The sequence below is a fragment of the Astatotilapia calliptera genome, chromosome 7 (genome assembly GCF_900246225.1).
Source record: "Astatotilapia calliptera chromosome 7, fAstCal1.2, whole genome shotgun sequence".
Taxonomy (NCBI): Eukaryota; Metazoa; Chordata; class Actinopteri; order Cichliformes; family Cichlidae; genus Astatotilapia; species Astatotilapia calliptera.
Genome location: NC_039308.1, coordinates 337,501 through 344,024, shown reverse-complemented (window position 1 = coordinate 344,024; position 6,524 = coordinate 337,501). Strand labels below are relative to the sequence as shown.

Genomic DNA, 6,524 nt, shown 5'->3' with positions numbered 1-6,524 from the left:
ATTAAGCAATTTTGATAGGAAATTGCTTAATTTTTAGAAATGTTTTTGCTCTATAAAATAGTTGTTTTCTTTTAGAATCACTCATCTTAGCAGTAGGATTTACATGAAAAGAGAAACAAATTAAGTTTGAGTGAAAATGTACATTTTTTGCACTCTCTGGTCGACTGACTCAGTGAATCAAATGACTCAAAAACCGATTCACTTTGGTGAGTGACTTATTAAAACTCGATTCAGTAAAAATAATCAAATTTACCATCACTATTTTATTATAAGATTTGTTATTAGAGTTGCCAACAGTCCCGTAAAAATGAAATCGCCCCGCATTCAGAGAAAATATTATGCGTTTCGTGTTGAGCTGAGAAGGAACACAGTTTGTCCCGGACTTCAGCTACAATGAAAAAAGACATAAATGTGTATCTCTGTATTACCAAACATGCCATATTGGCCCAGTTTATTTTTCTTATCATTGCTGTGAGGAGACCATAAATAGCATTTGTATTTTCTGTTGTACAGTTCATTTGCTGTTATGGATAAGAAGTCTTTTTTTGTGTCAAAGTAGCTGATAACTATTCAAATTCAAATTCAAATTCAAATTTTATTTGTCACGTACACAGTCATACACAGTACGATATGTAGTGAAATGCTTGGACAACTGCTCGTGACCTAAAGAAAACAAAAAAAGGAAAAGGCTATGAATAAGATAGGAAATAAATATGAAAAATTAAAAAGGGTAAATTTAACTAGGAAGGAATAAAATATAAATTAAGGTTAAAAATGAAATAACTGTACAACACAAATTAGAATGAAGGGTAAATTTAACTGGGAAATAATAAAATAAAATATATAAATTAAAGTTGAAAATGAAATAACTGTACAACAAAATACACAATATAGAACTATATAAGAATGTATGAAGAAATATAAATAAATATATACACAATAACAGCAGCTGTACAAGTATTAACTGGAAATGAAGAATATAGTGACCAGTGTTGTGCGATCCACATTATGTCTTGTGCAGTGCAAATATGCTTAAAGTGATTTAAGTGATGAAGTGAAAACAATGTCCAGAATGTCCAGTGTGTGTGTAAGAACTGTATGTGTGGGTCAGTACTGTGTGGTGGTGTGATTGAGAGACCGTATCGCCTGCGGGAAGAAGCTCCTCCTCAGTCTCTCTGTGTTGGTCTTCAGGGAGCGGAATCGCTTTCCTGACCTCAACAGAGAGAACAGTCTGTTGTTGGGATGGCTGAGGTCCTTCACGATCTTCCTGGCCTTGGTCCAGCACCGCCTGCTGTAGATTGAGTGCAGGTCAGGGAGCTCGGAGCGGATGGTGCGCTCAGCTGACCGCACAACCCTCTGTAGAGCTCGTCTGTCCTGCATGGTGCTGATAGCTGCCAACATCTGCCAACAAATAATCTATAAAGTTATTCTATACAGTGTGTAACTGTTAATATAGAGCGTTGTTATTAAATTGATTGCTAATGCAATCATACAGCACACTGACTTCTGAGGAAATTTTAAATGGCACTAGTCATCAGAAAGGTTGCCGACCCCTGATTTAGACAGTTTGTAAGTCTCAGTGGTGCCGCAGTGTTTCTTCGACTTTGGGACTTGAAGCGAAGTTTGGACCCGGGCCGGAAACGGCTAATGATTTCAGACTTAAATACTGGAAAGGAAGCACTGAAGCTCCTTTCCTTCAGAGGACGCAAACAGCATTCATGTCCTAACTCAGTCACAGCTTTTACCTTCTGTATCATCAGCTCATCACGGCCAAGGAGGTTTTCGCCTCTTCTCCACTGACACTGCGCTAAAGACGCCAACGTCCTGCAACCACAAGGATCTGGTTCTAGACCCAGCACTGGTGGAGAACAGGGATCTGACAGGAGGAGCTGAGTAAATCCAGATTCCTCTGGAAGGAGATAAACCCAGATTAAAACTCTGCTGAAGCTTCCAAAATAAGACTAAAATTTAAACTTCCCTCTCTGAAGTCGTGCGATTCAAACAGATATCAGCTGAGGATTATTTGATCACCGCTGTTTGATCAATATAGGAAGGTTGATTAGTTATAATAATGTGAAAAAATGGATTCTTCCTGTCCCAGCTTTTCACAATAAAAGCCCAAAATAACAGCGAAGAACCTTGTAAAAAAATAACAGAAGGATGTTATCTGCTGCAGAGTGTAGACTGAAATAAAAATCTTATTCTACTCGTTACAAAATAGAAGATTTATATCCATGAATATAAAATAAAATATATTTTTTATTCATTAGTCTAAAGATATTCTGCCCATAAGAATATGATGCTAGTGAGACAGAAGATTATAGTTTCCTTATTAAATTAACATTTTAAAATCAGATCAGTTTAATAAAGTAACAGCGTGAGGAATGAAACTGGTTTAATGATTTATCAATAATATTTGAATCATTTCTGATCAGTGGTCTGATTTAGTGACTTATACAAAATAACTAAATTACATGTAAATAATTCATATAAAAGTTTTATAATAACTGTTACTGTCAGTGAGATCAGAGCAAGCGTGTGATGTTTGTAAAGAGCATGTGACCTTAGTTCAAACCTGGACCTCAGAATGATCAGCAGGATATTGATTACTCTGGTCTGAAGCTCAGGTATGAGGAAGAAGAAACCTCATCTGTGCGAGCACTCTTCCTGCCTGTGAGATGTTCCCCCTCAGCGTCACTGGGACTCAAACCCACCATCTCCTGTTTACCACCTGCAGCTCACACCTGAAGCAGGCGAAGAGGAGTCTTGCTGGGCATCGGACAGAACGCAGGTTTAAGGATCTCTGCGTGTCTGAAGAGCGGTTTTGTTCCTGCTTGGTCTTGTTAATCGATCCGTGGTTGTCTCAAAGCAGCCGGCTGAATTCACTGTTGTCTACCAAGGTTTCAGGTCAACCCCCCACCCCCATTAAGCCCACGCTGAACTGCACGTGCTTTTACCTTTGTCCTTATCCAAAGGTCAAAGGTCAGACACTTTCTGTTACAGAGTTATTTCAGGATTTTATGAGAAATTTGTAGGACTTTTGATCACTTACACTGTTATCCTGACATGTGTTTGTGTGTGTCTGTGTGCCATGTTTAGATTGTTGTGAGGACCAGAAATTGGAACACTACTATGCTTGTGGGGACCAAGAGGCCTTATGGGGACAAAGTGCCCGTCCCCACAAGTTTGAAGACATTGTTGAGACTCAGAATGTGGTTTTAGCATCACAGTTAGATTATGGTTAGGTGTGTGTGTTTTGGTAGCTGTGTGTGTGTTTAGTTGCAGTGTGTCTCGGCGTCTGGCGGGGAGAGGCCCCGGCTGTCCCAAGCTCCAGAGGCCGCGCATGCGCCGTGTGGCGGGCTTTCCACATCAAGGCTGTGAAGTGTCGGAAGTTTGTCGGAGTGAGGCCGAACAGAGGACGCTGTGAGTGAACCAAAGAGTGTTTTAAAGGCGAAAAAAGTGTGTGAGGACGCGCGGGGGAAGTCTGCAGAGTACCCCGAAGGCTCGTCGATGGGTTTGAGCCGCTTCCCGCTGGTTAATCGGCGCAGACAGCAGCGTTAGCGGCGGCTGGAAGAAGTTGTAATTGTTTTTTGGCGCTCAGCGGCGAAGAGGAAAGATGGAGGATCTGCGGCTGTAGCCGCGGCTAACGCTAGCTGCCCCAGCGTCTTCTCGGCCCCAATCTGAGCTGCCGAGCGGCCCCAAGGGCGTCCCGCGGTTTGGATGCTCCCATCGGACACGGCGAAGTAGCCCCGTAAGTATGTTTCTTTGTCCCGGGCTGTTTGTTGGATGTTTGTGGGAACGAGCGGGCGGAGTGCGTCGGTGTGTAGCCCCGAGCTAATTAGCTGAAATCACGGTTAGCTTATTGAGCTTAGCTCCGTGCTGCTAGCTGCCATTACACCCACACACCGAAGTTTGTCAGCCCAACAAAGTTCACCGAGAGCGGGGCGAGAGTGGCGCGGCCTCGCGGGGAGAGGCTGTGACCCAGAGAGAAAGAAACACGGGCCATTATCTCACACACACTGTGGTAAAGTAATAAGTCAGTGTTTTCAGCCTCCCCCCGCACGCACGCACACACACACACACGCATTCTGAGTGAGTGATTCAAAACAAGGAAGGACAGAAACACAAAGATCAGGCTGCTTTCATTCAGTCAGTGATCGATTAATCAATCGGTGCCAGTTTCATCTTATCATCTGTCAGTTATTTTATTGATTAATCAGTCAGCTGCTCCAGAGACCTTCCTTCAAAAATCAGTGTGCTCTATAAGGGAACCGTTTAAACTCTTCTGGCAGGAAATTATCTTCGTTATTTATTGATAAACAGGCTAATAATTATCTGAACGACTGAGTCAAAGGATCTGTGGGGGTTTGGAATATTGATTAGCTGATTATTATAGGTTATTGAGATTTCTTATATTGATCGATCAACTCTAGGATGTCGACATTTACAATCCTCGTTCCTCAGTTTATTTTATTTTATCTTCCTCATCTATAGTTTAATTTAACATCAAACCCATCAGACTGACAGGGTTGGGTGAAATCAGTCAGATCAATATCAGCCAGTCTTAGTATTTTCTAATCAGTAAAAAAAACGTTTGTTTTTTTTTTTCATTTAAATTCAGACTTCATCCATTTATTGATTACTAATCATTGTTAATTACCTGATTGGAAGAGAAACAGCTGGCTGATTAATCAGATAATTAGTTGATTAAAGGTTTTTAATGTTTAAATGTTGGGACATGCGTTTGTGAAAAGCTTTGAAGATTGATTGTAGAGTGACAGATTAAAGGAAAAACAGTGTGAGGTCAGGAGACTGTCATCGTGGTTTCCTGCTGTTCACCCCGACTCTTCACCAGACACCATTCAGGAAAACAGGACTTTTACCTGAGAGAACAGGTGAGCTCCGGGTCTGCCCCTGTCCCTACTGCTGTGACGCAGGGTCTGTTTGGATCACAGGTAATTCAGTGAAACGTGAAAAAGTGGCCGAGTTTCCCGCCAGGTATAATCTGTTTTTGTGAATGGACTCTGGTGAGACGTTTCATGTCACTTCTACATAAACATGGACGTTATATTTAATCCCACACTGAGGAAAATTAACTGCAGCACAGGAGATGGGAAGAAAAGGTGAATCACAAAAATAAAATAAGAATAGAAAAAAAATAAATCAGTAAATTGGTCCATGGAAAAGGCCAAAATACTAACACGCCAACATGAAGACGGTGTGAACCTCCAACCTTCTGCTTACCCGATGGATCAGTGCTGTGAGATGTTTTGGGCTCGCGTGTCCCCGTCGTCATGTTTAGATTTATTGATAATAACTTGCATTAATGTCTGGATATTGATCTGTCCCCGAATCTGAACCCTGCTTTGGATAAAACTTCAAAACGCCGAAACTCGTTAAAGCACGTTTAACCCACAGAAAGTAAACAGAGTCACTCGGACCTTCAAAATAAAAGCATAAAAATCAGCTGTAAAAGTTTGTGATGCGCTCAGATTAGTGTAGATGTTTTTAATCTTCATGTGTCAGATTTTAGATGAAGGGTCATCGAATTTTGCTAAATGGAACAAATGCCGACCCATCGCCCGGTGGGTTGACCCAGTGTGACCGCACTGAGGTGGAGCTGATGATTTCAGACACACTTGACTGCTCTGCAGCTGAAAACAATGAAACTAAACCTAGTTATTGATTATTGATGACTGAAGCAGCTATGGTAAGGCTAGGTAAAGTTTATTTTCTTTTCTGAAGCTGGTCAGAGGCTGTTTTAAGATCATTTTCCCTTTTCTTGGACAGTGACACGTATGTGTCAGCTATGCGGCGTTCGGTCGCTGCTTCCACCTGTAAATAAAAATGACGGCTTTATAATCGTTTCCTGTTTGAGTCCAGCGAAGGCGCCGGCTCACGGGGCGGGCGGGGCTGTCTGTCGGGCAAATGATTAAAGTGAGTGAGTAAAGCCTTGAACGCCCTCACACGCTGAAGCTGTAAAATAATAAGTTCATTTGTTAAACTGAGCTTCACTTGCGTAATCTGGATCTGGCAGTGGTTTCCTGCAGCTCCCAGTGAGTCTGCAGAAAGCACCGTCTCAGGTTTAGAAAACTAAACAGGTGAATTCTGATTATTTTTAATTTGACAGTTTTCCTCCATCCAATAAAATCATGAAAAGGAATTAAAGAATTCATTTGAATGAAAAGAAACTTTAAAATCCAATCTCATTAAGAGCAACGACCAAAGAAAGTGACGGACCAATGAGAGGCAGCCGTCAGACGTAAACAGTTCAGCCTGGATCATCAGAGCGGCGTCATTACAGCAGCAGCAAAAATGATTTCAGGAGTAATGATCGAGATTTCTGTGACGCATGAAAGCGCAGACCGATGCTGTGTTTGAGAGTGTCACAGGATGTGTGATGCACCCTCTGCCAGCACATCAGTGACTGTGTGACGGCTCTGAAAACGAGACACGCTGCGATCGGTGATTGAGCCGACATTGATCCGAGCATTGAACTATGTTTTAGCCTCTTTAAACAGTTT

General features: G+C 41.8%; 1 protein-coding gene across 1 annotated transcript in view; it reads left to right on the top strand.

Moving 5' to 3' along the window:
* Window positions 1-2,505: 2,505 nt before the first annotated feature.
* The window catches only part of LOC113024985 (fibroblast growth factor receptor substrate 2-like), a 10,038-nt gene continuing 6,019 nt past the window's right edge, over window positions 2,506-6,524 (top strand). Inside the window, exon 1 of the mRNA XM_026172290.1 lies at window positions 2,506-3,751. The gene's annotated coding sequence lies outside the window, so the exon portion shown is untranslated. The remainder of the gene's footprint in view (window positions 3,752-6,524) is intronic.